This window comes from Mytilus trossulus, chromosome 13 (genome assembly GCF_036588685.1).
Source record: "Mytilus trossulus isolate FHL-02 chromosome 13, PNRI_Mtr1.1.1.hap1, whole genome shotgun sequence".
In the NCBI taxonomy this organism is placed as follows: Eukaryota; Metazoa; Mollusca; class Bivalvia; order Mytilida; family Mytilidae; genus Mytilus; species Mytilus trossulus.
Window position 1 is genome coordinate 51964217 of NC_086385.1, and position 10147 is coordinate 51974363.

Sequence of the window (10147 nt, forward strand, 5' to 3'; positions counted from 1 at the left end):
TGAGATTTTTCGAAAGACCATTTTATCAAATACAAAAACTTTTTCTTTATAAGATTGTGTGGAAGTGTAGTGTACAGAGTAGAAAAATCATAACTGTCAACAGAATTGTAAGGACCATTGAAAGCATGTATTTTATCTAAAACCTCTAAAGAATTTTTAACACTCCAAAAATAATTAATACCATTATTTTCATAAGCTTTATTACAAAAGTTAATTACCAGTTCTTTGATAGTAGTAAGGGAGGTGGTTAGAAGCACTGATATATTAGTAGCAGAACACTTACTCGAAGCGGAGATGAAACGGAATTTAAATGTTTTTTTGTGTAATTTCGGTAACCAGTACATGGTAGGGACTTTCAAATGTTCGGAAGATGCTTTAAGCTGGGCAGTGGCAGTGGTATGCTTGTTAACGGTTTGACTCTCTGTGGTGCGCACTGACCTGAATGTAGAGGAATTTATAATTTCGTTTTGAAGAACTTTCGTGTAGTATATGCGTCACACCACCACTACATTATTTGCTGCCTTGTCTGCCGGTACGAACACAAACCGCTCTGCGAGTACCTTGAGTTTGTTTTTTATTCTAGAAATGGGTATATCATGGTTCCTATTATTAATTTCAGAATTGTTTTCTAAATGAGATATTCGAATATCAACAGTATTCACAATTTTATTCAAATAACTGTCTAAAGATTTTTTATCGGATTTTTCACGTTTGCACCAATTTTTACAATAGGCAGACAGAGCGTCTTTAATGACCTGACGACACTGTTTCCAATCTATTGTAGATGGAGGACGGTATTTCGGTCCTTTCTTTAGAAAAGTTATGACCTCACGATCATCGACTATGTTGAGGTCTCCTGTGATAACATGACCACAGGGAACTAGATGCTTCGCAATCTCAAGTGGAAGGAACATTATTTTCTATATTGACGTCTGTTGTAATTGACGTATAATTGAAAATCAAATTTCTGCTCGTTTTTAGCTCACCTGGCCCGAAGGGCCAAGTGAGCTTTTCTCATCACTTGGCGTCCGTCGTCCGTCGTCCGTCGTCGTCGTCGTTAACTTTTACAAAAATCTTCTCCTCTGAAACTACTGGGCCAAATCAAACCAAACTTGGCCACAATCATCATTGGGGTATCTAGTTTAAAAAATGTGTGGCGTGACCCGGTCAACCAACCAAGATGGCCGCCACGGCTAAAAATAGAACATAGGGGTAAAATTCAGTTTTTGGCTTATAACTCAAAAACCAAAGCATTTTGAGAAAATCTGACACGGGATAAAAATGTTTATCAGGTCAAGAACTATCTGCCCTGAAATTTTCAGATGAATCAGTCAATCGGTTGTTGGGTTGCTGCCCCTGAATTGGTAATTTTGAAGAAATTTTGCTGTTTTTGGTTATTATCTTGAATATTATTATAAATAGAGATAAACTGTAAACAGCAATAATGTTCAGCAAAGTAAGATCTACAAATAAGTCAACATGACCAAAATGGTCAGTTGACCCGTTTAGGAGTTATTGCCCTTTATAGTCAATTTTTAACCATTTTTCGTAAATTAAAGTTATCTTTTACAAAAATCTTCTCCTCTGAAACTACTGGGCCAAATTAATCCAAACTTGGCCACAATCATCTTTGGGGTATCTAGTTTAAAAAATGTGTGGCGTGACCTGGTCAACCAACCAAGATGGCCGCCACCGCTAAAAATAGAACATAGGGGTAAAATGCAGTTTTTGGCTTATAACTCAAAAACCAAAGCATTTTGAGAAAATCTGACATGGGATAAAAATGTTTATCAGGTCAAGAACTATCTGCCCTGAAATTTTCAGATGAATCGGTCAATCGGTTGTTGGGTTGCTGCCCCTGAATTGGTAATTTTGAAAAAATTTTGTTGTTTTTGGTTATTATCTTGAATATTATTATAGTTAGAGATAAACTGTAAACAGCAATAATGTTCAGCAAAGTAAGATCTACAAATAAGTCAACATAACCAAAATGGTCAGTTGACCCGTTTAAGAGTTATTGCCCTTTATAGTCAATGTTTAACCATTTTTCGTTAATTAAAGTAATCTTTTACAAAAATCTTCTCCTCTGAAACTACTTTGCCAAATTAATCCAAACTTGGCCACAATCATCTTTGGGGTATCTAATTTAAAAAAATGTGTGGCGTGACCTGGTCAACCAACCAAGATGGCCGCCACGGCTAAAAATAGAACAAAGGGGTAAAATGCAGTTTTTGGCTTATAACTCAAAAACCAAAGCATTTTGAGAAAATCTGACATGGAGTAAAAATGTTTATCAGGTCAAGAACTATCTGCCCTGAAATTTTCAGATGAATCGGTCAATCGGTTGTTGGGTTGCTGCCCCTGAATTGGTAATTTTGAAGAAATTTTGCTGTTTTTGGTTATTATCTTGAATATTATTATAGTTAGAGATAAACTGTAAACAGCAATAATGTTCAGCAAAGTAAGATCTACAAATAAGTCAACATAACCAAAATGGTCAGTTGACCCGTTTAAGAGTTATTGCCCTTTATAGTCAATTTTTAACCATTTTTCGTTAATTAAAGTAATCTTTTACAAAAATCTTTTCCTCTGAAACTACTTGGCCAAATTAATCCAAACTTGGCCACAATCATCTTTGGGGTATCTAGTTTAAAAAATGTGTGGCGTGACCTGGTCAACCAACCAAGATGGCCGCCACGGCTAAAAATAGAACATAGGGGTAAAATTCAGTTTTTGGCTTATAACTCAAAAACCAAAGCATTTTGAGAAAATCTGACACGGGATAAAAATGTTTATCAGGTCAAGAACTATCTGCCCTGAAATTTTCAGATGAATCAGTCAATCGGTTGTTGGGTTGCTGCCCCTGAATTGGTAATTTTGAAGAAATTTTGCTGTTTTTGGTTATTATCTTGAATATTATTATAAATAGAGATAAACTGTAAACAGCAATAATGTTCAGCAAAGTAAGATCTACAAATAAGTCAACATGACCAAAATGGTCAGTTGACCCGTTTAGGAGTTATTGCCCTTTATAGTCAATTTTTAACCATTTTTCGTAAATTAAAGTTATCTTTTACAAAAATCTTCTCCTCTGAAACTACTGGGCCAAATTAATCCAAACTTGGCCACAATCATCTTTGGGGTATCTAGTTTAAAAAATGTGTGGCGTGACCTGGTCAACCAACCAAGATGGCCGCCACCGCTAAAAATAGAACATAGGGGTAAAATGCAGTTTTTGGCTTATAACTCAAAAACCAAAGCATTTTGAGAAAATCTGACATGGGATAAAAATGTTTATCAGGTCAAGAACTATCTGCCCTGAAATTTTCAGATGAATCGGTCAATCGGTTGTTGGGTTGCTGCCCCTGAATTGGTAATTTTGAAAAAATTTTGTTGTTTTTGGTTATTATCTTGAATATTATTATAGTTAGAGATAAACTGTAAACAGCAATAATGTTCAGCAAAGTAAGATCTACAAATAAGTCAACATAACCAAAATGGTCAGTTGACCCGTTTAAGAGTTATTGCCCTTTATAGTCAATGTTTAACCATTTTTCGTTAATTAAAGTAATCTTTTACAAAAATCTTCTCCTCTGAAACTACTTTGCCAAATTAATCCAAACTTGGCCACAATCATCTTTGGGGTATCTAATTTAAAAAAATGTGTGGCGTGACCTGGTCAACCAACCAAGATGGCCGCCACGGCTAAAAATAGAACAAAGGGGTAAAATGCAGTTTTTGGCTTATAACTCAAAAACCAAAGCATTTTGAGAAAATCTGACATGGAGTAAAAATGTTTATCAGGTCAAGAACTATCTGCCCTGAAATTTTCAGATGAATCGGTCAATCGGTTGTTGGGTTGCTGCCCCTGAATTGGTAATTTTGAAGAAATTTTGCTGTTTTTGGTTATTATCTTGAATATTATTATAGTTAGAGATAAACTGTAAACAGCAATAATGTTCAGCAAAGTAAGATCTACAAATAAGTCAACATAACCAAAATGGTCAGTTGACCCGTTTAAGAGTTATTGCCCTTTATAGTCAATTTTTAACCATTTTTCGTTAATTAAAGTAATCTTTTACAAAAATCTTTTCCTCTGAAACTACTTGGCCAAATTAATCCAAACTTGGCCACAATCATCTTTGGGGTATCTAGTTTAAAAAATGTGTGGCGTGACCTGGTCAACCAACCAAGATGGCCGCCACGGCTAAAAATAGAACAAAGGGGTAAAATGCAGTTTTTGGCTTATAACTCAAAAACCAAAGCATTTTGAGGAAATCTGACGGAGTAAAAATGTTTATCAGGTCAAGATCTATCTGCCCTGAAATTTTCAGATGAATCGGTCAATCGTTTGTGGGGTTGCTGCCCCTGAATTGGTAATTTTGAGGAAATTTTGCTGTTTTTGGTTATTATCTTGAATATTATTATAGATAGAGATAAATTGTAAACAGCAATAATGTTCAGCAAAGTAAGATCTACAAATAAGTCAACATGACCAAAATGGTCAGTTGACCCCTTTAGGAGTTATTGCCCTTTATAGTCAATATTTAACCATTTTTCATAAATCTAAGTAATCTTTTACAAAATCTCCACTGAAACTACTAGGCCACAATCATCTTTGGGGTATCTAGTTTGAAAAATGTGTCCGATGACCTGGCCATTCAACCAAGATGGCCGCCACGGCTAAAAATAGAACATAGGGGTAAAATGCAGTTTTTTGCTTATAACTATGAAACCAAAGCATCTAGAGCAAATCTGACAAGAAGTTAAATTGTTAATCAAATCAATATCTATCTGCCCTGAATTTTTCAGATGAATTGGACAACTGGTTGTTGGGTTGCTGCCCTCCAATTGGTAATTTTTAAAGAAATTTTGCCGTTTTTGGTTATCTTGAATACTATTATAGATAGCGATAAACTGTAAACAGCAATAATGTTCAGCAAAGTAAGATCTACAAATAAGTCAACATGACCTAAATGGTCAATTGACCCCTTAAGGAGTTATTGCCCTTTATAGTCAATTTTTAACAATTTTCATTAATTTGGTAAATTTATGTAAATTTTTACCAAATATAGTTCTCTGTTACTAATGGGCAAAGTTCATGATAGATATAATTGTAAGAAGCAAAATCGTTCAGTAAAGTAGGAACTTCAAACACATCACCATCACCAAAATACAATTTTGTCATGAATCCATTTGTGTCCTTTGTTTAATATGCACATAGACCAAGGTGAGCGACACAGGCTCTTTAGAGCCTCTAGTTTTATAAGAATACGAAATAATGGGTTGTTCTATATTATCAAAATATGGAGGTATAGACAGAAGGGTCATTGAATATGCTAGTCAAATTAATAAAATCAATACCTCTTTTTATATATTTTAATTTGAGAAAATGTCGTTTATGATTTTCAGGTTTATCAATAATAGGAAAAAGCCTGTGATGACAAAAGGCTGTAATAATACGGTGTATTCATAAAATGGGCTAAAAAAAGAAATTTTATCACACTCCAGAAAAATAGCATATTATTTACTTACAGGTATCTGACCCAGTTTGCATAATACTTGATGTCTGCCATTATTCTTTATTATAGATAACAGATCAGCAAGTGTATAATTTATACGATGTTTAATACGTTGATTGCGGTTCTTGCGTTTACCATGAGACCTATTATTTCTAAGTCGTTTATCAACAATATTAATGACATCGATATGAGTTTTAGATATGTTCCCCTGCCCTAATATTTTATCATTTAGACCGAGAGGATAAGCTGTTTGAAGTCTTTTTATCCAAAACAATTCGCGAACTTCGCATGATTTTTCAAATTGCTTGTGCGATTCTCCTGGTTGTTTTTGAACGGTTTCGAGCGGTTGGAATTTTATATATTTCAGATTATGATTATGCTTATCTAAATGCTGATATACTAAACTTTTGAATTTTTTGGGTCTACGAAAGCGGTACAGATGTTCTTGACTTCTTCTGAAATAAATAAAACAGAGAATTAATTTAAGATAAAAGATTTTAGAGCATAAAATATTTGAAATACAATATCCCAGGCTAGGTCATACATACGTCGTTTATGCGATTCAGTAATCTGTTCGACTTTTTTTATTTTAAAAAGTTGAAAAAATGTCACATGATAAGATAGTAACCCAGCAGCACAAAATAATCTAATATGACCCAAAAGTATGTACATTGGCTTCGATTCCATAGATAGGTTTGAAGTAATACATTTTGGAGTTAAATGCTTTTCATCGATATTTTTCTTTTGATTCATTTGTAATTGTCTTGAATGTTGAAGTGGTGTGTCTTGGTGCGTTGTTCTGCATTAGTGATTTTCGTTTGTAACTTTTCGTGTATAATAGAAAGAAAACTAAAAGGAAACCTAATGGAACAATGATGTATGGACAACAACGGATAAGGAAACCCGGAAACTAGAATATTATCTTTATTTTTATGTAGAAAATAATTAAATTGACAAAATCACTCACTATACAAACCTTTCTAACCCGATTACAATATTGAAGTACCCTGTTTAGAAATTAAAGCTAATGAATGCGAATTGATGTGAAACAAGTGGCAGAAAATTAGTAGGCTACATGGATATACAGTTTCCTTACTAAGATAGTTGCAGTCATGTCCTGGGCCTTTCACAATAAAAATGTCCACACTTAGTCTGCTTTAAATATCATACCGCCTAATTCTTCTCCGAAAAATCAGTCCCTCTCAAGTAGACGTGATTATTTTTTCAATTTAACAATGGAGAATAGTGTCACTCATTCAGTATGATGTTATATTATTACTAGTATTTAGAATATTAAAAAATAGGCGAAAGTAACCACAGGAACATTCAAACTCACAAGTCGAAAATAAACTAACAACGCCATGACTTAAAACAAAAAAAGAACTTAAAAACAAATAAACTGTTATAGAAAAACAGACAAACAGACAAACACCAAACACAACATATACGAAAGAAGATGACAACACAAAGTTGTAACTGCGATATTTACGAAAAGCATTGATCATATTATAATAATGCAGCCAGTTATGAAATATGTTGGAGCATACTATTATATGTTAGAGGATCTTAGAGAGAATAGATAACGCAATTGTACAAACGTCTGCTGTTGTCACTTCATCAGGTATTCAGCTGGTATTGATGATTGTTGTAAAATTAGCAAATGATGATAAAATGTTTAGCTGCTAATTCATTTTATATTTTATAGACATTCTAAGGCTGTTTTTACTTGGCCTTCATACTTTTGATGTATTGAATCCATATTCTTTTTTTTCTTACCCTACTTACTTTATTATCATCTTTTCATTTTGGATTTAACGGTTTATTTAGTGGTACAGTTTTAGTTGATGTCTTTTTAGTTAATGTAATTACATGAATTGAATTGTTCATTCAGTGCTTTTGCTCTTTCAGTGAATAACTGCATTATCTTGAATTTCTGTATTCACTGTCCCGCTCACCTGACTGTCGTCTAGAGTATGAAGTTGAATCATTTAACTTGAGCATTGTGTTCCGTGCCGTATTGACCTCGAGCTACGGGTTTCGTACTGTACAGTGTTTTTCTGATCTAAAGCAGAACAGCCGTTTGCAGTATTTTGAAATTACCAATGTTGTGTAGTGCAATTTGTTACATTTCATGAAATACATTCGCACAGTATTTTTGATATCGTGCAAAATTGTGACTTCTTTAAAAAAAAAAATCAGTGAAAACAAGAAACAATTTGTTAGTGTTTTCAGCAGTTCAAACAACCAGTGAAAGCAATGACATACAGCTCATTAGTTTTTTGCTTTTTATTGTATCATTAAAATATCCACTTACAATTTTAGTTTATTAGGAGATTTTCTGATCTCCATTTCTTCAAAGTTCTTTTATCATTGTATTGTATAGTATTGTATTGTAAATTGGTGTGTAATTATGAGTGTTTTCTGTTAAACATTTAAAATAAAATATTCTAAAATGTTATGACTGATCGCTTTTTTTAACAACAATCTAGATTAAGGGGATTTCATACTCTATTTGTATTCATTTTACTTATAAATACTGTATTTGCTATTAAATCTCTTTGCTGAATTGTATTTTTTTTTCATGTTGCATGTATGACAATCGAATAAAGGAAATAAATGTAATATTGCCAAGGGAGACTACTTGCTCAACATGTCATATTGAAAAATTGACCAATGAAAGACGAGACTGACTTCTAGGCAGCTGCATCACTCATCTGGTATCTTATCACTGTTTTATAGGAAGCAGATGTACTCGGAAGATAAACAGGATCAAATTAAAATCTGTAACAATCCTACTTCATTTTTATATTGAATAACAAAACTTATTTGTTTTCTTTTTTATCAAGTCTGTACATGCTAGTTTCCCTATTGTCTGTATCGCAATCGTTAAAAAGATTATATTTTTTTTTGTTATATTTCAAAGTGAGACAATCTCAATATGAAATTTTGTTGAGATAACAAATGTGAAACGGGACTGAAAAGTTCTAATAAACCTTATCGCTGAACAGGAGTTATTATTTTTTTTCTATGGTTTCGGTGTTGCCATATTACTGTATTTTAAAACAAGTAACATTTTAGTGGTATGCATGATTGGGTTAATGCAGTGACTTACTATTTGAAAGCAGTAGTATATTTCACTCCACCGTTTTGTATGTAATGAATGGCTGTTATTTATTTTGAATTTATTGAACCATAAAATTAATTTTGGACTCTTCACATTGAATAATCCGCGAAGCGGATTATGTTAAATGTGAAGAGTCAAAAATTAATTTTATGGTTCAATAAATTCAAAATAAATAACAGCCATTCATTACATAAATTTCTATCAAAAATAAGTCTCAAAGATATATATTAGTACGAATAACAACGGACACAGATGTTTGCGTATGAATATACAACGTTAGAGTGGGCGTGTCGCCATAAAAATTAATAACATTGAAAATAAAGCTATTTTTTTTAACCAATCAGAAGACAGTAAATACATCAAATTTATTTATTAGTAAATGCTTAGGAGATTTTCTAATCTCCAATTCTATAATGAAAATCTGTTCTCGCATACATCGAAAACAGAAATCTATGTAATTAAAGTAGTGCATGTGAATCTATTTGTGCATTGTAAATTAATAATGCTATAACGCTATAAGATGAATAAATTATTTTATTCTTGGCAAAAAAGAAATCTTACTATTTTTGGAAAAATTTTGATAATTAAAACATTAATTTTACCCATTTTTACTTTTGTGGGATCTGCTTGCAGAGTTCCAGAGAAATTTTTAAAAGAAATAGAAAAAAGTTGTTTTAAATTTATTTGGGATAATAAACCAGATAAAGTAAAGAAATTCAATTATTAGTCCATATGAAAAGGGGGGTTTGAATATGATAGATATCAGAAGTTATTTCACCGCTCTAAAAGCTATGTGGGTAAAAAGATTAGTAAATGATTGTGAAGGAAGTTGGACAATTATACCTCAACACTATTTTTATAATTTTGGGTCAAACTGGTTAGTGTTTCAAACAAACAGTGGGGATAAGACAGACGAAACCATTGAAAACATCCCAGAATTTTATAAAGATATTATTAAATGTTGGAAATTAACTGGTGCAGGTCTAACAAAAAAAACAGAAACATTTACAGATATAAGAAAACAAATATTATGGAACAATAAATTTATTAAATTTGAAAATAAAGCTATATTTTTAAAATATTGGATTAAAAGTGATCTTATTTATGTAAATGATATCATAGATGAAAAAGGTTGTATTTCTCAAGACATAATTTTAGATAAACTAAAAAATAAATCAAACTGGATGGCTGAAATTAATTTAGTTAAGAAATCTATACCAAAAGACTGGGCAGCAATTTTAAAATCGGAAAATTCTATAAAAAGTATTGTTAATATAAAAAGAAACCAATTTATATTGGATGGTTTACCTATAAAATTAGAAGCATTAACAAATAAACTTGTATATAAGTCTCTGATAAATAAAAAAAATTGAACCAGCTATTGGACCCAAAAAATGGCTGCGTATATTTGATATAGATGATGTGTTATATCAAAACTATCTATATAAATTTTTATTCAAATATTTAAAAGAAAATAAACTTAGAATTTTTAGATGGAAAT